At 50.1% G+C, this 21,668-nt stretch overlaps 1 long non-coding RNA gene across 1 annotated transcript; it reads left to right on the forward strand.

Moving 5' to 3' along the window:
- The first annotated feature begins 1,978 nt into the window (after positions 1-1,978).
- Positions 1,979-20,683, forward strand: LOC144379446 (uncharacterized). The gene is made up of 6 exons (XR_013442455.1): positions 1,979-2,156; positions 4,219-4,349; positions 15,750-17,307; positions 17,549-17,783; positions 19,665-19,864; positions 20,075-20,683. It is a non-coding gene; the product is annotated as an uncharacterized LOC144379446 (long non-coding RNA).
- Positions 20,684-21,668: the final 985 nt, after the last annotated feature.

The raw sequence follows: 21,668 nt of genomic DNA on the forward strand, positions 1-21,668 counted from the left end.
GACTGCCCATCTTGGGACACATCAGGGAAGCTTGAGTGACTGCCTATGTAGGACACCAACAAGGGCCTTCCCACTGGGAGCTGCACTGTGATCACAACTCTGTGAAACTTGGACTGATGGATAAAACAGTCAGGATTGGGAGGAGGATTGACATCACAGGGACTTGGGGTCAGGTAAACCTGGGTGAGATGTTTGGTTCCTCTTCTGCCTAGCTTTGAGTTCTTGACCAAGTTCTGAAATCTCTTCAACTGAGTTCCCTTTGTCCTTAAAAGGGGAATAATGACTTTTTGCAGGGTTGTGGTGGGAATTAAATGGGAATGTTTACATAAAATGCCTGCAACCATGCTGGCCCACCAATGTGAGCTTCCTTTGTGTGTGCATGTGTTTTCCTTCAGTTTCCCTTCGTTTTGTTCTGGTTTTGTTTGTAAAAGTAAAAAAAACAAAACACAAAAAGAGGAATTCCCATGGGAGGGTGTTGAGCCCAACTACAGTCCCAGCTTTGCCCCTGACTCATTGTGAAGACCCGGGAAGTCCCAGTCCTCCTTCAACCTTCATTTCCTCATCTGGAACACAGGGACTTCAACCAGGGAGTTTCTTCAAAGCCCAGCCTGAAGGCTTGAGACACCACCCCTTTGAGAGTCCCTTCCGTGTAGAGGACCCCCAGGCTGAACGGGGTGGCGGGGAATTGGGGTCAGGCAGTGACCAGGGGAAGGAGATGGGAGTTGTAGGGGAGAGACAGCAGCATGGGGAGGTGGCAGCTCTGTGACCACTGTACCCTGGTCTATGAAACTCAGCTTGGGAAGCCTGCTGCCTATTTTCCCACAGCCTGCCCAGTTAATGCCAAAACAAAACACGCTTGTCTGCTCCCCGCTGGAGGGCAGTGGGCCAAAATGAGTGTCCTGGAGGGCTGGCAGATGCCCTGGCATCCTGCCTCTCCTCCTTGGGCACCTGCCCTTCCCCTGTCTGCAGCACATCCACACACCCGTGGCCTGTGGCCTGTGGCCTGTGGCCTGGGCGAGCTGAGCACCGCCCTCAGCCAAAACTGGCCCAGGCTGCAGAGAGGAGCTTCCCCAGGACCTGTCCTCCCCCCTCTCATTTTCAGGGCTCCTAAATGGACACTCCAACACTTAAGCCTGCCTGTCTTTCTGGTCCAGCCTTGGCCCCGAGATGTGATCTAATTCTCACCATGCTGCTGTGGGCAGAGCACGTGGCATCAGAAGCTGGGAGCTGCTGTCAGTCGCTACGGGAGGGAATTCCCTGGCTCAGGAAAGCTCTTCCAGAGCAAGGGAGCAGGTGGCGCGTCTCCCTGAAGAGACAGACACCGCCAACGCGACAGGCAGAGCCAATCCTGGGGTGAGAAGCCTCACATCCGCCACCCCCGCCTTCTCTCTGATGCTTGTCTACACTGGGCACAGTAATAATAATAGCTTATACTTTATAATAGTTACTATGTGTCAGCATTCACATAAATAATTTAATTCTCACAACAACTTTGAAGTAGGTACTATTATTAGCCCCAGTTTACCCTAAGGTCATACAGCCAATAGGTGGCAACCTGAGATTTCTACCCAATTAATCAGGCCCAGGGTCTATGCCAATCTGTCACCAGAAAATGGTAGCCCCCCTAAAACCCAAGTCCAAACTCGGAATGTGGCAAAATGTTTGCACTGATATCCTACAATCCAAGCATTTACCCAGACTCGCCCGAAGCTGGAGAATCACCTAGGGCTGCTTGTTTAAAACACAGGGCCCTCCTCTGAGGATTCAGTAGGTTTGATGTGGGAAGAGAGGCGGTGCCTGACATGTGGAAATTGCTCCCCCCAAAAAAGTATTTGTTAGACGAATGAATGCCCTGCCTTCTCTGAGTCTCCGTTCATCTCTCAAATGGGGTTTCAGTTCCCCACCCTGTCCCATCTCTAAGTGCTGCTGTGTGTTGAGCCCGCGTATCTATACCAGCTTTGCTTGGGTGTGAGGAGCTGTTTACAAGCACACCCACTAGCTCCTAATAATAGCTATAATAACAATAGCTGACATTTCTTTCACGCTTATGAAGTACCAGGCGCAGCTCTGAGGGCTTTGACTGTGTTAACCTGTTGACTCTCACAACACCCCCATTAACCTGACTTTAAGGATGGAGAAACTGAGGCTCAGAGAGGGTAAGTAACTTGCCTGTGATTGCACAATTAGTAAGAAGCAGGATTTGAACCCAGCTGTCCCTACTCCAGTGTCCAGAGGTTAACTACTCTATCACAGTTTCTGGACTCCCCCAGCCCCTCCCCTTGGGAGCGGGGCTGCCACAGTTGAGCATATGGTTACTGCACCTATAGTGTTCAGGAAGGGAAGAATGGAAAATTAAGCTGATAGAGACAAGATTTAGAATCCCCTCACTATTGTTTGAGCCTGAATAAGAAATTCCAAAGCACGGAATCCAAGTGCTACAGTTGTTGTGGGGAAGGCTGCCTCTGTCTGAACCAGGGAACCCCAGGAGGCTGCCTTAGAAGTGGGCCTTGAGGCGTGGGAGGTAGACACTCCCAGGAGAGCAAACACCACAGGCTGGATGGGCTGAGCCATGTTTGGGGACAGTCTGAGTCTCCCAAGAAATGAGCCTACAAAGGTGGACTGCAGTCTTGGGAGTCCCGCTTGGATATTTGCTCTAAATTTTGAAAAGCGATCTTCCTTTAGGATGTTTATCACACTCTGTAACAGGCATATGTCTTGCTCATCTCACCCATCCTATCAATGCTTCCATCCCCACAGATCTCCAGAGGAGATCTTGTTTGTCAGTGTATCCCCAGCACCTAGGACAAGGCATGCTGGATGGATGGATTTGGGAGCCTGAAGTCCCAAAGGTTTACCAACCATGGAACATTAAGTGTGGGCAGCCAGATCACAGAAGAGAAGGCCCAGGACAGCACCCTAAGGAAGGGTGTGCCCGAGGGCCTGTGCAGACCTGTCTTCTGTTCATATTTAGCCCTCTGTCCTCACACACTGCACTGGGCCTATGACCTCACTGCTGCTCCTCCCAGGTGGAGGTCTGTGAGTGTGCTGACCAAAAAGGAGAGGATGGCAGGTCTGAAAGACAAGGCACCTTGGGCTGGGTCACACTAACTCCATTGCCTTGCTTCCCAGCCCATTAGGCACTCAGCCTAGGGGCTTGGGTAAGAGCTCGGTCAAGTTTTAAGTCAGACTGACCACTTTGAATTTTGGCTCTGCTACTTTGTAGCTGTGTGGCCCTCACTGCATCATCTGGTTACTGCACACCTCTCCAACAGCCTCTCGTGCGGGTCCTGTGGCCCTGGGCCCAGCTCTCACCCTCTCTGGGCCTCAGTCACTGTGGAAGTTGGGATGGTTACCCTTGAGGCCCCCCTGGCTCTATCATTCTCTAGTTCTGTAACAATCAAGACTAGACAGTGCTTTCTAAATGGTAACAAAATTAACGTAAAGGTGAAGCTTGGTCTTTTCCCTCTGGGGCAGCCGGAGAAACCTTCTCCAACCCAGCACTGATCACAGAGAAATGACTGGGTGGAGGCCATAGGCATCATCCAGATATTGCATCTGGGTGACAATTTTTCAGGCATATCTGGAGATAGCTAATCTCTATTTTCACGAACTACCCCCCCCCCCCCGCCAGACCCTTGGCCCTACACTGTGCCCTAGGAGGCTGGGAACTTTGGGCCACATCACCAGGCCCCCTGGCCAACTGGGTTCCACTTGGGTTTGGAGAAATGAGAAACAACAGGACACCAGAGGATGAGAGAGAAGGGAGGTTGGGCTATTTCTCCCTCTGTTCCCTCCCTTCTTTGATGTCTTCCCCACTTCCTCCTTGATCCCATTCCTGCCAGGCAGCCCTACTTCTCACTGGGCTCCAATAACACGATTCCTGTCCCTCCTTCAGCCCTGGTCTCTGGGTGGGTGCCTCCCCATCCTGCTGTTTGTTCCCTTCACCTGACCCTATCTCAGTACAGCAGATCTTTCAGTAAATCTCTTCACTTGAACCTGAGAGGTGAATTGCTTCCTGCTGGCCTCCTGACTAATACAAGACCCTCCACCTGGATCTGCCTATTTGGCTCAATTAGTTCAACAAATTTCCCAGAACAAAGAACCAACCAGCCTAGCCCATGAACAGCCCTCCCATGTGCCTGCTCTAGGGAAGGCATGTGTAACGTGGCTTCTTTGGGGGCCCCAGAGTCTGATTCTGACTTCCTGTCACTCCTAAAGAACTCCTGTGGGCAGAGTCTGATGAGACAGAGGCACCTGCAGCAAGGTAACATTGACTGGGATGGTGAACCAAGACCGCAGAACACAACATGCCTCAAGACAGAGCATGGTTGCACCCCAGCTTCGGCAAGGTGGGTAGCAGGGCCGTGGGAAGCCAGGAACCTGCACCACTCAGGGCAGGCTTCCTGGAGGGCTGGGCAGGGCCTGGCCGGGAACCACAGGGTGCTGGAAAGGCAGGGAGAAGAGGGAGGAAAAGTTTAGTTCAGGAGACAGTTGAACAAAGACTTGGCAGAAGGAAGTGGGCTTCCTGAGGGCAGGAGTGAGGGGCAGACACTTGGTGGGGCACACAGTGGTCCGTGGCAGACTGTCCCTTGGCCTCCCTCAGGACATAGCCTCTCACCCTGCCCTAGCTGGGATCAGGGCTCCCACATTCCCTCACAGGGTATCCCACCTTCCCCCAGGTTGGGCTGCCTGTCCGCCCAACGGTTTCACTTCCCTTGCTAACCGCACCTGCCCAGACCACAGCCATAGTTGGGCCCAGGTTTCAGTTCTCATTTCCTTCATACCTCTGTAGGCTCCTAAAAAGTTTCAATTTCTCAACAGGGGTTAGGCCTGACACTGACGTAGGTAGCCTCGATCGTTTGTCACCACCTCTCCCCCAACCCGGTTCCTCTGCCCTCCTAGCAGCAAGAGCAAGCCTTCTGATGGGCTATTTTGACTGTGCACTCCTCTGTTCCAGACTCTTCTATGGCTCCCCCTGCCCTAGAAATTAAGCCCCTCATTCTTAACATGACGTTCCAGGCCCCTTACCGCAGGACTCCTGCCAGCCTACCTGACCTCATCAGCTTCACCATTTTAGACATGCTTTGTTCCCAGCACAACATATATATGCATTTTTCCAGAACTCAAGTTTTTTTAGCAGCTTCACGCTTCTGAATATGCTGTTCCCTCTGCTTTCAGCCTTTCCCCCTTTTCTCTGCCTGATAAATTCAAATTTACTTTGCAAGCCCCCCATCCCCCAAAACCCCTGCTTCCTCCTGCCATCAGGTCAAAATTAATGCTCCTGTTCTGGACAACCTTGTTCAGATCTTGATGACAGCATTAAGCTCTGGCTGACCAGACTTCTATTTAGTTATGTCTTTCTGAACTCCCTTTCCTTTCAAGTCTGGCCCAGCTGGACTGCTTTTTTGCTATGTGACCTTGGGCAAGTCACTTAACCTTCTCTGGAGCTCTCCCCAAGCCCCCAAGCTAGGTGAGGTGCTCTCTGTTGAGAGTTATTCAGCACCTGTATGTACGTTGATAATCGTGATTTACCCCATAATTCTGTAACTATCCCCCACCAGACTGAGTCCCTTGCTGGCAAGGTAACAGGCCAGATTTTCTTCCAACCAAATCGTCTCTGTATTCCCAATACCCACCCTTCCAGAAATACTTAGGGCACAGGCAAACTTAATCCCAATTCCATGTTTGCAAGTAGGGAAACTGAGCCCAAGGAGACACCGAGATTTGCCCAAGGACGTGAACCAGCTTTAGGGCCTTTTCCTCTGCCCTCCCCCAAGTCCTTGGGCCCAGCCTACTCTCCAGGGATCTCCCCTGGCCTGTAGCCAACCTCTGGACCAGAGAACTGGCCTGCACGAGGCCTCACCTGTGGCTGTCCCATGGGCTTTCAAGGTAGAAGCCGCCAGATGCTCAGTTTTACTTCCCTCCTGGCTGCAGAGCACTCTGAGCAACTGCCAGACCTCAGGCACTTCCGCTGTACTCACAGCCAGGCTTCCTTTTCACTCCTTCTGTCGGCAGCAAGCATACCAAGGGCCACTGCCTCCATGCCAGCTCCTGGGGAGTTGTTTCTCCTTAGGGCCGCAGCCCAGACAGCTTCGTGGTGGACTTCCCCCAAGGACAGTCTCTACCCTTGGGAGTTTGTGGCAGAAAAGCCTCATTACCCCACACCCCAGAAGACTGGAGCCTGGACCTTGATGAAACCTCCTATGACCTGTATAGTTGGGGAGTGAGAGGCCTCACGTGAAGAAACTTCTGCAGAATCATAAACTCTCAGAACCCTTGATGGAAGCCGTTCGTTTTGCAAATAGGGAGACTGAGGCCCCAAAAGCGATTTTTCCCAGAGCAGAAATCCAGTGATCTACCCAGGAGCATTTATTTGACCCTGAACTAAATGATCCCAATATGTGTTGCTCTTGAGGGCTTTTGCCGGTGTAATATTGCTTTGTTTTTCTCTCTCCCTTCTACTGGCCCGTCAGGTGATTCTCTCCCAGCGCCTGCCTGCAACGGCAGCTTCTCGCCCCCAACGAGGCTGCCAACTAACCTTCAAACTGCTTCAACAAGATCGTCAAAGGCGTAACACCAATGTGTAAAATATGAGTAAATGGGTTCAGACCAAGTGCCTGAGGAACATCTTTGGGATACCCAGGGGCCTTTTATACTTAAAGTTTCTGTGGCCTTTCCTCAACAGAGACAAAAGCCCAGGGACAAAGACGGGGTTTGGGAATATGTTTTCACTGCTCTTTATCAGTCCTTTTCCCCAGCTCACACTTAATCCACATGTGCTTGGAGGGTACTTTTGGAAGAAGGACAATAGCTTGCCCCTCTGCTCCTCTCTCGTTTTGGTAACTTATATCATCCCAAAGGCTAGGAAGGGCATAAAAGATCAGGCAGTTCAACCTGGAGTCCAATTCAGAAATCATTTCTCCAGCTATATTTTTTCTCCATGACCTTTATTGGGCTCCAGGGCTTGGTGTATGAAGATCCAACAGGGTCTTGCCTTCAGGGAACTGACCTGAGGCTGGAGACAGACATGTAAAGAAACCCTACAGTGGAGTGTGACATGTGCCCAGGTGAGACAGTGACCAGGGTTCTCAGAGAAGGAGATGCGTCCCAGGATCTTGAAGAATGAACTTACCAGAAAAGGAAGGGAAAGGCTCTAAGAAGCTCTCTGTGTTCCTACCACCAGAGCCTGCCATCAAGCAGGCCCCTCCTAGATCAGACTCCCTGGCTTCTGCACAACCTTTTGCCTTTTCCCGAGGCATTATTTACTCACTTTGTTGCTCAACCAACTTAACCTGCACTTCATCTGTGAAGATGCTATGCTGAGCCCTGTGTACTCCTGTCCTCAAGGAGCCCCCATCAGAGAGACAATGACCACACAGTGTGGACAGGTGATGTTGGGGCGAGGACAGAACTGGAGAGCTAGCAAAGTCACCTGAGCTATTCTGGGAGGTCAGGGAAGACTTTCTGTGGAAAGAGATTCATGACCCGAAATCTTAGATATGGAATCTCCTTTGCCCCTCCTGACATTTCTCTAAGGTAGGGTCTTATTTTCTCCTTTGTAAAGGTGATAAAATTGAGGCCCTGAAAATGTCAATGCCTTACCCAAGATCATATGGTTAGTGGGGGGCGGGTGTTGTGGGGTGGGTTCACCCCTGGACACCTGGCAGCAGGGTCAGAGGGTGGCTCCACTGTAGGGGCTGGGCCTAGGAGAATGGGACCAGAGGTGGGATATTCAGAGGCATGGAGGGAGGAGCAGAAGCTGAGAGCCCGGAGCTGGGTGGAACCAGCAGGACTTATCATCTTCCCTACACTCAGTGGAGCCGAGGAGGGGCTAGGAATTCGCAATAAGCCATCAGATCATGGCTCCAGAACAACAGAGCTGGCTCAGTCCTTGGATACCATCTCATTCACCCCCATGAAACTGAGCATCAACCAGAGCAATTGATGAGGACATACAGTAGCACAGTGGCTGGCCCTGGACAAGGACCCCAGCTCTGTCCCCCAGCCCAAGCCTCCGTGCACAGCCCTGGCTGCCACTGCGTCATTAATCCAATCTACATCTACTTACGTGTGCTCTGGATTAGACACTCTTCTAGGGACCATAGGGACCACAGGGATTTCCCGCCCCGCCCCCTGCCCCCCCCCCCCCACTGCTGTTGGGGGCTTACAGGAGTTTAACTGGAGTGGGGAAGTCAGATCCAGCTTACAGACTGCAGGCAGCATATGAGAAGTGGGGTGACAGCAGGCATAAACAGAGTGCTGGGAGTGAGGGGGAGCGGACATTTGTGTCCGAGTGTCCCGGGCAAGTCCTTGGACCTCAGTTCTCCCATCTGTTCCAAGAAGGGGCTGTCGTCAACAATGTCTGAGATCTCTCCATTCAGGCAGTCAGGCCTCTCCCCACGCCTGCCATCCAGGGGTGGGGAGGTAGGCTGGGTGGTGGGAGCAGAGGAAGTGGCTTGAGCTGCTTGACCCATTACCAGCAGAGAAATCACAGACTCAGCTCTCAGACATCTGGGAGGCGCTGGGCAGCCGGAGTATTTTTAGAAGGCCAGAGGCAGACATGCCCGGAATCCTGGGCATTGCTGAGCCAAAGAAGCTGGGAGGCCAGCAGAGGGTGAACCAGAAAAGGCGGCCTCTGTGCTGGTTCTCACTTCATCAAGGTCCTTGGCCTTCCCTGTCCCTGGAGGCTAGTGCTCAGGCCTACTGTGTTCAAGCTCCGGTGTCCCTGACTTGCCATTGATCATGGATCTGCTTCCTGATGGGTAGTCAGGTGCAGAGCTGTTACAGGGCCTCAGGGGAAGGATGTTTGCCTGCAGCATTTGGTCTACTTTAATTCTTTCAGCTAGCCCTTTCAGCGCTTTCTCCGGTCTAGGTGAGCTGCTGGGCCCTAAGGATATGGAAAGAAAGCAAGCAACCCTGGAGGCTCTGTGCTCAGATTCCTCGGCGGGGCGGGGGTGGGGGAGGGACAGGGCACAGACAGTAATAACACCCTGAGATCACTTTGGCAGAGGAGGACAAATGGGCCTGGGGGAGCCTGGAGGAGGCCTGTTGGTTTCCCAGGGCGGCCACAAGGACCAGATGATTATCTAGGGACAAAAATGTAAGCTGCAAGATAGGGGGCAAGCTCTGGGTTATAACTAAAGGGTGATTATCAATCTTTTCTAGAGCCATATCTTTCCTCTTGCATTATTTCTGAAAGATGATGTCTCAGAATTGGAGTAAAGGGTAGATGATCTTTTCAGCTCTGGACCTATCAACTCCCAGAAAATCTGTCCAGTTTACAGGGGCAGCTCTAACAAATGGATGCTCCTGCCCCCCCTCCCATCCCATCCCCATCAGTCCTTCCTAGCAAGTCCACTCCACTGTATTATAGATGAAGACCCAAGGCCCAGAAAGGGGCATGTCCAACTCAGGATCCCTTAGGAAGGCCTCAGGAAGGACTCGGACCTCTGTCTGGAACCTGCAGATTTCCACGTAGTCAAAGCCACGGGGAAAGACACTCCCAAGCCCCGTCACAGGGCAAGGGCCGAGGTGTGGGGTAAGCAGAGGACAGGAGTCCAGCCCCACACTGTGTCCCATCACAAATGACTCTGCAGCTTAGAGCTGGCCTGTTCCCAACCCCTCCCCAAGACCATCTGTCCTTCTGGCCTAGCAATTCCTCAAACCAGGCTCCTCAGTTTCTTGAGGGTTTCCAGCTTCAGTCATGAGTGGCTACAAATATTCTACCTGAATTTTTAAATGCAGTACCTTCACTTTAATGATAATCTAAACAAATTAATATGAGAATATTCTAGCTTAGTTGGAATGCAGAGCATCTAATAAAAGAAGCAGCTCTAAGTGTCAGTGCTGGTATCTGGGTTTATCAGCAAACTCGTGCCAAAAAATCTCCTAAAGCGACCACGTTTAATTTCAGTGCAGTGTCTCAAGCTAACCTATCAAGTCGGAGACTCACTGCTCTACTAAAATGCTTCTTTCAAAAAATGAATAAATAAATAAATAAAATGCTTCTTTCTTTCCTTTTTTTTTTTTTTTTAAGATCTTATTTATTTATTCGTGAGAGACAGAAGGAGGCAGAGGGAGAAGCAGGCTCCCCAAAGAGCAGGGAGCCTGATGCAGGGCTCGATCCCAGGACCCTGGGATCACAACCTGAGCCGAAGGTAGACACTTAACCAACTGAGCCACCCAGGTGCCCCTAAAATGCTTATTTCTTTCCTGCAAGATCCTGGACAGAGAAAGAAGGCTCTCAGTTGGGGTCAGAAGGCCTGGGTTCTAATTTTGTCTCTGTTCCCAGCTCACCAAATAGCCTTGGACAACTCCTCACCTGGTTCTAGGTGTGGGTCTAGGTTTCTTCTTTTGTAAAATGGTTAGCTTGGGTTAGACAATCGCCATGACCTCATCTGGCTCTCAGGAGACAAGATTCCAAATTGTGATGAGCTACCTTTTTATCCCCACCCATCCCCCAGCCCCTACTCCCCACCCACCACATACCATACCCACCCCAGTACTGCTCTGGGCTGCTGGGAAGAGACACAGGCCTAGAAGTGGAGCCTCCAGGAACGCCAGGTATCAGGCAAAAATAAAGGATGCCACCCAAAGGGGTTTGGAGGTCATCAGGAAGAAGACCACCAGGCCAAAGAGAGCTCTCATAACCAGTCACACTGTCAGCTAAGACACAACCTAAAAGCCTGGAGGCTCCTCCCAGGGTGCTGGGATTCCACATCCTGGGCTCCTACAAGGTCAGGGAGCTTAGCCCTCGCTTGTGTGGGGTTCTCCTCTGAGGCTCCCCAACAGGCCATATCCCACCCCACCCCACCCATCCCTCCACTGAGGGACCTGAGCCACCCTCTCCTTTACCCACCCCCTTCCCGGCTCACACTGGGGCTTCAAGGCACAGGGGCCCCCAGGCAATGCTGGACTTACTTTCTCTGACCTGACCACCTTTCTCTATCTCCTACCCCTTGGTCCTGCCCAATTCCCATAGATTGCCTAGATTTCAAATTAGGAGTCCCCTCCATCAGGAAGCCCTCCGAGATTCCCCAATTCCCCACCCCAGGCAGGGTCAGGCTCTTTATCCCTCACCCCATGGTCTGTATTAACCTCTGTCTCTGCTGCTGACCCACTGTAAATATTTTCTGTCCATCTCTCCCTCCAGACTCCCTGCTGCCTGTGTTAATTCAGACATTGTGGAGATGACATTCTCTTGGAATTAAGAGCTTTTTAATTTAACAGAACTTTCTGGAAATCAGCGCTATGCTGGGCACTGCTCAGTGAGGAGCTGTGCTAGAGGTTAACTCTGGCCCTCAGGCCTTTTTCATCAGAGTCCTTCTGGTGTAAACTTGCTGTGTGCCCCCCAGGGCTGGGAGTGGGGATCTATTAAACCTCTCTGCCGTGCTAGGAAAAGGTGTGAAGCTCCGTCCCTTGGCCAGGGAATTTTAGGCCAGGTAGAACAGCTGGAGTAGGAGGAAGTGTCTGTAGGCCACCTGACTTGGGCCACAGGCATGCATGCCCTCTAAATCAGTGTTCACCGGAGACTTGGCAGGCTCTTGACAGTTTGAGGACTAAATAAATGAATCTGGGCACCCTGCAGTCCTGACCCATCAATTTGTTCTGTCTTGTCATCCTTTACCTGAAGGGGTCTCCTGGGGACACAGGCTAGAGAAGTGGGCGGGAGCACCGTCAGACGGGAGGGGAGAGCTCAATAGGGTAGGGAGGCCAAGGGAGGGAGTATCGGTAGGGAAATGCTTGGGGGTAGGTGGAGCATCCCCACCAGACCTGGGTGGGAGTGGTTGCCCCTGCACCCAGCTGTGGGACCACCCTAACTTTCGTAGCTTGATCCCCTTCCAGGCCTAGCTGAAGAGGCTTCAGAGCCCAGAGGTCATAGGTCATCACTTCCCAGAGAAACACTGCCAGTCTCAAGGTGGTCTGTTCTCAGCACCCCAGCCCAGGGGAAAGAGCACTGAGCAGTGAGTCAGGAAAGTATATGACCTTGGACAGGTCATGCCTTCTCTGTGAGCTTCACTTTTCCCATCTGTACAATAAAAAATGGACTCTGTAGCCCCTAGAAGCCCTCCAATTAAGACAGTGTATAGGCAGGATGAAGTGGAAGAAAATTGTCCCTTTGTGCAGGGTGCTGGCTTGCTGCTCCCTTATCTCTCATCCCATCTCCTCTCCTAGCCACAGAGGAAGAAAAGACTATCTCTGCCCCAAGTACAGCTAGTGGAACAGAGGCCACAGGCTGCTTCGACCCCTTCAAAAATTACACCTTTGGGGAGGGAGGGCCTTTGAATTGAAGTGAGGCTACCAAATTTTTGCTCCAGGCTAAGAAGAGGGGCTTGGATATGGTTTGTTTTTTGATAAAATATAGAACAAAAAAATTTACCATTTTAACCATTGTCAGGTGTACAATTCGGTGGCATTAAGTACATTCATGATGTTGTGCAACCATCACGACTGTATATTTCCAGAAATTTCCCATCATCCCAAACAGAAACTCTGTACCCATCAAACTAACAATAATTCCCCCATTCCCCCTCCCCTCCCAGTCCCTGGTACCCTGTTATTCTACTTTCTGTCTCTATGAATTTGCCTATTCTAGTACCTCATGTAAGTGGAATCATCCTGTATTTGCCCCTTTTTGTCTCACTTAATTCATTTAGCCTACTGTCTTCAAGGCTCATCCACGTTGTAGCAGGTGTCAGAATTTCATTTCTTTTTAAGGCTGAATAGTATTCCATTGTATGGATAGATCACAATTTGCTTATCCATTCATCTGTTGCTAGACACTTGAGTTGTTTTCATCTTTTGGCTCTTATGAATATTGCTAATATGAACAAGGGTATACAAATATCTGTTTGAGGGCGCCTGGGTGGCTCAGTTGGTGAAGCATCTGCCTTCAGCTCAGGTCATGACCGGGCTCCCTGCTCAGCGGGAAGCCTGCTTCTCCCTCTCCCTCTCCTCCCCATTCGTGCTCTCTCTCGCTAACTCTGTCTCTCTCTCTCAAATAAATAAATAAAATCTTAAAAAAAAAAAAACAAAGACAAAACAAATATGAGTCTCAGCTTTCAATTCTTTTGGGTATATACCTAGAAGTAAAATTGCTGGATCATACGATAATTCTATGTTTAACTCTTTGAGGAACCACCAAACTGTTTTTCACAGTGGCTGCACCATTTCACACTCCCACCAGCAATGCGCGAGGGTTCCAGCTTCTTCCGGGGACACAGGCTGGAGATACTTGTTATTTTCTTTTTTATTATTTTATATAATAATAGCCATCCTGATGAGTATGGTGGTATCTCACTGTGGTTGGCCTAGAATTTATTTATTTATTTATTTTAACCATTTTAGCCTCTAGAGCCCTTTTGTCAGAGGAGAAGTTACCCAAAGGCCATGTGAGGTCTGGGAGAGGCGCTGGTGGTAGTTAACTGGCGGCGAGAGGGGCTGGTGAGGAGTATGTGTGTGGAGGGTGCTCACGTGTGAGAGTCCTTTCTCTCGGTCCTTCCTTCCCTGCCCTGCCCCACCCAAAAGCCCTTAAGGTCTTTACCTGGTGGCACAGTGTAAAATGCCCCTGACTCATGGTCACTGAAGCCACTTCCCTTCAGGGGCACTAACTGGAGGAGACCAAGTGTAACGGGCAGGAAGCTTCTCATTTTTTGTCCTTGGGGCAGGACTTTGCTGAGGAGGAGGCCCTCTCTGTTCTGGCAGTCACTTGAGGTTATCAGATGTAAATAGGCCTTGGCAGAACAAAATGGGACGCTGTGTGGCCGGACAAAGTCTGCCTCTCCCAAGATCCAACAGGGAGGCGGAGCCCGGCAGAAAGGAGCTTCCGGGGCACAGATGGAAGAAGGCCCAGCTCCTGCCCTTGAGAGGTTCAAAGTTGGTCAACTCTCTCCCCAGATAACCATCCCCAATAAGGGTCACTGGTCAATGAGAAAGGATGGTTGGGTCCCCAAGGGGAACTCCATGGTGTGGGAAAGGAGTCTTATACTGGGGACAAGACTCAACCCTGCTGCTGAAGACCTAGAAGCCCCTTTCAACTTTCCCCCTGGAGAAAATTGCCTGAGCTCAGGAGTGTGAATGAGAGCTGGGGCTTTGGAGCAGCGAGATGGAGCAAGGTTGGTGCTCTGCAGGAACCTGGGTTGAAATGAACTAGCCCCGAGAGTTTTGAGCAGTCCTATGAAGCAGGAGAAAAGGCCCTCAGAGGGGCAGATTGGACTTCCTCTTGATAAGATCTTGAAGGAGCTCAAGTAACTAATGGGGGGGAAAATGTGAGCATAATTTGTGTCCTAAGCTGGGGGAGTGACCAGACCAGTTACATGTAGTTCTCAAGTTCTTGGCTTCTCTAGCTCCCAGAAGTGGGGCAGGGTGAGGGGCACCAGACAAGTGTATTATCCCTTTCTGAACTCAGCTCAAGACAACCCTGGGGAATAGGAGGGAAAGTCTCTGAGGCTCTTTCTATACTTCAGTTCCCTGCAAGCCCTTCTCAGATACCCTCTGAGAGCTCCCCGGCTGTTCCTCATCCTCAGCATTCCACCACGCCCCCTGCCTAGGTCTGTATCCCAGCATAGTACTCAAGCCTCAGGTTAGTTTCCATTCACACCCTCTATCAAAATGTATCCAGCCTGTGCCCTGATCCCTCTGAATCTGACAGGGACACCGAACTCAGCTGACAGACCAAATTGACCTGAGAAGCTGATGGCAATAACTGTTGGTTAATCTAGTCAGCAGAGCTTCATAAACATCCCTTCCCTGATTCCATTCACGTTTTACCAGGGATCATACTCCAAAACACAGCAATCTAAATAATAGGTTGTTGGAATGTACCACCTCATTTTGCAGTTGTGCAAAGAAGGTGTGATTCTATTGGTGAAATTTTAGGCACCCTGAAAGGATGTTTGGAAGATATTTTCTTGCCAAATAGGCATACTCTCCTAACCCACAGAGAGGACAGTAATTTCTGCCTCCAGGTGAGGGACCAAACAGGCCAAGCCCCAGGTGTGACCTTCAGTTGCCCTTCTCTGGCCAACATGCTAAATTCACACCTCCCCTGAGTCCTGAAGCAGGTTATACCAGTCACCATAGGCATGTGCCTGGGCAATCAAATTTGCCTAAGATGAAATCCTGATTATGAAAAGGGCTCTTTAGCGTACAATATTTTCCACATCAAGCACACAAATGAAAACATTTCTTCTTGACTACACTTAGAAGGAAAAGAAAGACAAGCAGGATAAAGTGCAAGATGAGAGAATAGAGTAGGAATCAAGGAACTGAATCCTACCAGCCATCAAACCTTCACTCAACCAGCCTGCTCATCCACACTCTGTATTTGCTAATTCATCATTTCAACCAATCAATCTTCATTCAGCTAATCAAAGAATGAACAAGTCTTCACTCAGTCAAATATCTTTTATTTATTGGAACAGCCTGTCCATTTCATTCATTCAATCAATCACTTTCTTTAACAAATCAACCATCATCCAACCAACAAGTATTAAGTAGGCATTCAGTCTTCATTCACTCAACTATGTATTCTAAATACCAAAGCTCAAGGCTGGAAGAGTCCTAGTTCAGCCAATTCAATCTTGTAGGAATCCTTTCCATTGCAACCAGGCTCTATTGAACACCTCTAATAACGGAGAGCTCACTATCTTCAAAGGCTGCCTGGACTGTTGAGGGACAGCTTTGGCTGGGAGAAAATATGTCTCAAGCTCCCTTGTAATATTCATATCTGTTTCTGTGCTGCTTTTCAGGCCACCCAGAACAACTCAGCTCCTGTCATTGCTAAGACAGTGCATCAGCAGGTACAGATGAAGATTATGTCCTCTGGGCTCCCTCCTTCCCTCACCTGACCCTTGTGGGAACTGTCCCCTCTTTGTTCCAGTCTCTTGTGGTGAGATAGGGCTCACTTAATCCAGGGCTCTCTCCTGGTTTGGGGATTGCAATGGGAGGTCACATTCCAGGTGTGATGTGACCAGCTCTGAGGTAAGGGGACAATCATCTCCAGTTCTGAACAGACTAAGCCCTGGAGTGTTTCTCATGCCTGCTATTTTGCTGAAAGGGTCTCCCCTCACCCAGTTCCACATCCCCCCCCCCTTTACTACAGCTGAGCACCCTAAGGGCAGCTGGTCCATAGGCTTGCTAAGACCTCAGAGATGATCTGACCCAAAGCTCTGCCCAAACAGGGGCAACAGGGATTCGGTGGGCCAGCCAGTCCTCCTCTGAGGTCTGAGGAGAGAGCTAAATCATTGGAAGCAGGAGATAAGGCAGGAAGACAGAAAGAAGGAGGTAGGTAGATACTTGAGTCAGTACAGGCCATGAGAAAGCAGAGGCTGAGGGAAGGAAATGATCCACTACACCAGTCAGGTTGTGAGAGCAAGTGGTAGAAACAAACTGACCAATTTAAGCAGAAAAATAATTTCTTACAAGGGACTGTAGGTAACTTGCAGAAACGGGTTTCCAGTTACAGGGTGATTTAGTGGTGAGGTATATATTTGATTCTAAAGAATTACAGAACATGGCAGGAAAAGATGTATTTGTTTCAGAAAAGTTAAAACTTCCCTTCCCCCGTGCCTTCCAAGAAGATACATCCAAGTAGCTGGAGGGTTTTTGGTGAGGGTTTTGCTGAGAACATAGTCTTGTTCAGGGTGATGATGGCCTTTCCTGCGTGAATCAGAGCCTCGCGTCGTGCGTAAGGGAGAGAAGCCCAGAGCTAACTGCGCCACAAAGAAGAAGGAGGTAGGAGAGGTGGGTGTAGGGGAGAACCTGGAGAAGAGAGAGGCCTGGGGTCACTTGTTGGATGTAAAACCCTACTCTATCTCTAGATCGAAATCTTCGCTACAACATCCATTGCTCACTATAGCCTGTGGTGAAGATTGCCTCTGGGGTAAATCAGTGCTGAAGCTTGCTCCTTGGGAAAGGGTTTGAGTGGACACTGTGGGCAGTTACACCTGCACTGCATTTTGAGACCCTGCCCAGGGTTTTCCATGGTAAATTCAATTCTCAGCTGAATTTGGGTTTCAATCTTTACCCTAAATAAAGAGCCAAACGTATGCCATCATACCTAGAGTTAACAGTACTGTATTATGCACTTAAAATTTTGTGAAGAGGTTAAATCTCATGTTAAATGTTCTTGCCACCATAGAAAATAAAAAGCCAAACATGCACCCCCCCCCCCATCACTGCCAAAGTACCAGTGTAGGCTGATCCAGCCTGAGCAGAAATGGCCTTGGAATATTATCTCAACACCACAGGAAATCTGCGGTTGTGAAGTCAGCATTCTGGCATGACCAAGAATGGATTTTTCAAAAGGTATATTAACCGGGATCCTTTGTTTGTAAATCATGGAAATTCATCTCTAATGTGTTAAGCAAGTCAAACAAACTAAACCCAAAAACATAAAAGGGAGGGTGGAATTATTGGCTCACTGGAATGTGAAATCCAAGAATAGTCTAGCTTCAGGAATAGCTAGATCCAGGCATACAAGTCAAGTCATCAAGAATTTGTCTCCATCTCACCACTTTGCCTTTCTCTGTGTTGGCTTCTCTCTCAGGATATGCTCCCCATGTAGTGGAAAGATGACCCCCCAAGAGCTCCATCCTGGCATCTTCAGCCCTATTGGAAAAAGCTTACTTTCCCATTCATTCCGAGGAAATGACCAGAGCTGACTCTCATGGAAGACTGATTGGATTATTTCCCCAGCCCTGGAGTTGGGAGGTTAGGGTCAGCCACACAGGAACTCCTTGAACTGAGAGTGCAGGCAGGAAAGTCTCCTAAAGGAAATGGAGGTACTGATTCCAGAAACGGCAATGGCAAAACAGCAGTCGGTGAAAAATCGAGATATACACCCTATGAAGTGAGCTCAGGAGACTGATGTAAAAAAACAAAAACCAAAAAACAAAACAACACCAAACTTCCTTGTGTGACCCCAGGCTGGAAATTGATGTTTAATCCAGCCATGAAGGATGCATGATTTATTAGGAAACTAGTGTGTCCAGGAAGGGGCGAGGTGGACTGGGGCAGATACCCTTGGCTGATTTGGGCCCCCACTCCCTCCCCTTTCGGCCTTAGCTTCAGAGACAGGATTTCCTGGAGCTGGAGCTGCTGCTGTGGAGCTGGCTCCCAGACAAGCTGAAACCTCTGGTCAAGGCCACATGCTCCCAGAAAGGAGAGATGTTTGCAGAGAGTACAGCCCTGGGGACAAGAGAGGAGGATGCTGACTGTGGGTAGAGCTGCCCTCTGAAATGTTATAGGGTGGTGGGAGACCGGGAGAGAAGTGGCAAAAATTAAGAGGCTTTAGGCTCTGGCAGTAGGAATCACATTCCAAGCCACAGATCAATGCCTCCAGCTCTGGGCAGGAATGGCCAGTGCTACTTACAGGGATATGCAGTGGAAGGAGCTGGTGCCCGGACACTGAAAGGCAGACTCATATGAGTTTGAAACACTCACCGTGACCAAGAAGGCCATCTTGTGGCAGAGGTACCTCCGAGGGAGCTTACTAAATGCATCATTTTGCCCCTTTCCAAGAGATGAGGTGCTGGGAGCTGCGGCAAGCAGGGAACTTTCTCGTGCTGTGAGGGGGAAGGAGAGTTAAAGGTGTGGGGATGGGGTTTGTCTCTGAGGGCAGAGGAAGTGAGAGAGAGGATCCAGGCTGAAAATTCCACCAGCTCTCCAGGCCCCTTTTAATGCTATTGCTTCCACATTTCAACCAACAGTGACTCCAAATATCCCTTGTTTCTCTTCCCCATCAAAGCTCAGTGTGTGTGTATGAGGCCTGGGGGAGGGAGAATGAAAGCACCTGAGAGGCTCCCTTGAAGAGACTGGGGGTGCCTGCACAGGGGGAGAGGAGCTTCTGCCACTGGACGCTTACTGAGCTAGAACCCCACAGGCTCATCCTGGTGCTACTGCTAGAATAAAGTGTGGTGAAAAAGCAGGGAGAACCTGGGCCATGTTCCTGTGAGACTGGGGGTGTTTGTGAACATAGATAGTGAACCAGAGAGTTCTGAAGGTCGGAGGTTCATGAAAGGGCCTATATGAGCAAGCTTGTCAGGACCAGGATGTGGTGGGCCTGGGAGGAAAAAATGGGTCTACCGTGCCCAGTTCCTCATACTTCCTATGGCTCCATGTGACAGAGCATAACGGTTAGAGGAGGGACAGGAACCAGGGAGCTAGTCAGCAGCCACTGGGCCAAGCAATGGGGCCCTGACTTGAAGGAGGAGCTGGGGACTGACAGTCAGTAAGGAGGCCGGTCACCCCTATCTGTAGAAGTCCTTGGCAATGAGGGGCCATAGAGCTGAACAGCACGTATCTCTTCTGCAGAGACCACCACATCATAGAGACCACCAAGGGCAGAAATACCCAGAATAAGGTCGGGAAACCCTTTCCACTGCAGAGCGAAGTCAGGGTGGCAGGAGGTCTCCCGAAGCTTCCTCTAGGAGGAAGGACCCTAGGAGTGGTCCATCCCCTCACCAAGCCCCCGTAGTCACAATTCTGACCTGGGTGGGGTAGGTTAGATAGCAGATTAAAGTTTTAAATTGGACTGGTCTGAGTTTTAATAACTGAATGAGACCAGAAAGTTATAAAAACTCTACCTATGATATTAAAAAAGAGTCAAGGGAGTGACTAGGGAGAAAAAGACTGAGCGTCACTTCAAGTGTCTACCTTAACAGGTTAAAACTCCTCCACAACCGATTGCAGTCACAACATGGCCACTGGCCATTCTACCTGAGCCAAAGAGAGCACCCATGAACCAGAATGCCTGCAGAAGTCCTGAGATTCACTCCGACCGGGCCATCCTGCGTGACGAGGCCACTCCTGAGCCAATCGCTGTGGCCGAGGGACCGCATGTGCTGATTACAGTCAAGCTCAGGTCATATTTGCACCCTGGGAGTTGGCTTCCCTTGTACCACAGGGTTCCCCAAAAGGATGTGGGTATTACAGGGAAAAGGGAAGGGAGGATGAATTTGGGGAAGTATTGTATTATGGATTTTCCCCATTCACTCCTCTGAGAGCCTAGAGTTTCTGCCCCAGGAAGAGAGTGGAACTAAAACTAAAATTCCAGGTGTTTTATCATTCCCAGAATAAGAGCTGGTGGCGAGCTTGAAGACGAGGCCAACAGGGACACAGGAGCAGCTGAGCGGAATTAACTGTCCCTGCAGGAAGAAAAAGGGAGCACAAGCTCTTGTGCAGGGAATTCGCCCCCCGCCCCCACCTCGGCTGGACAGACGCCACGAGGGACGGGGAGCAGGAGCAGGCTGATGCAGGGGGACAAGTCCTCTCTGACGGGGATTTTTCAGACGTCAAATTGTGAAAGAGAAAGTGAAAGAAGCCACAAAAAGAGTCCCCTCCTTTGTTGCCCATAGGACACCAGTTAAAAAGTCCATTTTCCTGTTACCGAATAGAGCGGGGGAGACGAGGTGACTAAATGCAATGGGGGTACCCTGGATGGGATTCTGGAACAAAAGAGGACATTACTAGAAAAACTGGTGAAATCCAATGAAAGTCTGCAGCGTAGTTAACAGTAATTACCAATGTCAGTTTCTGAGTTGTGTTAAAGGTACCATAGGAAGGTAAGGTATGAACAAGGGGGGGAAGCTGGGGATGGGGTATATGGACCCCTCTGCGCTATCTTTGTGAATTTTCTATAAATCTAAAATGACTCCAAATAAAGTTTATTTTTAAAAAATCAGTTTCTCATGCTGTAGATTCACTTTTACTGTGTGGAGAAGCCCCACATCAGGGATTATAGATAAAAATAAACACTCATTTCTCTTTAGGTCATCATGGCATCCCCAGTACGGTGTGGGGGCGGTGGAAAGAACCGAGGGCCAGCCATAACTCCTCCTGTGAACTGTGGGGATCCTGTGAACTGGCCGTGTGTGGATGAGATCGATGCACTTAGCACAGGGCCGAGCACAGAACTAGTGCCCAGTGGAGGTTAGCAGTCTTCGCTCCGCCCATACCTGGAGATGTTATAATGTGCCTGCCTTCTCCTCTTAGCCTCCCGTATCCCCTGTCTTGGAGGTGGGGTGAGTTGTTCAACCACTTAATTGAGTCTTTCCACAGGGCTGAGAACCCCAGCCCTGAGGCCTCTGCATCTTTGGTGTGAGTTGGCTCTGCTTCACCTCCTGGCACGTGCGTGGACAGGTGAGATGACTCTGTGCTGGGCTCTGACCTGATTAATGTCATTTAATCCTTACATCAGCCCAGGAGGGTGGGGATCACTGTCCCCATTTTACAGATGGGGAAACTGAGGCTCACAGAGGCTGGTATTTGCTTTCTCTCAGAGCAGCCCCCTGAGACAGATAAGACAAACAGCACCAATAGGTACTGAGGCCAGGTGAGCTGGTGAGCAGAAAAATTGGGGGGTGCTGGAGAACTCAGAGAGGAAAGTTCACCCCTGCATCGTGCAGTCAGTGGACTTTGGAGCCAGGAGGGTTTCCAGGGAGAAGGGGATGAAGAGAGCATCCAAGAGGTGGAAATAGTGAGAGGCTTGGCACTGAGGTGGGATTCCTCGAAGTCCAGCAGTTCTCAGGCAGTCTGGGTGGGCTAGAGCCCAGGATCCATGCAGAGAGTGGGTTGGGACCAGAAGCAGAGGGATAGGTGGGACCCCATAGAGCTCTTTACATCCCACTCCCTGGGCTGGATCCTACCCTGAGGACAACATCCACATT

This window comes from Halichoerus grypus, chromosome 11 (assembly GCF_964656455.1).
Source record: "Halichoerus grypus chromosome 11, mHalGry1.hap1.1, whole genome shotgun sequence".
Lineage (NCBI taxonomy): Eukaryota > Metazoa > Chordata > Mammalia > Carnivora > Phocidae > Halichoerus > Halichoerus grypus.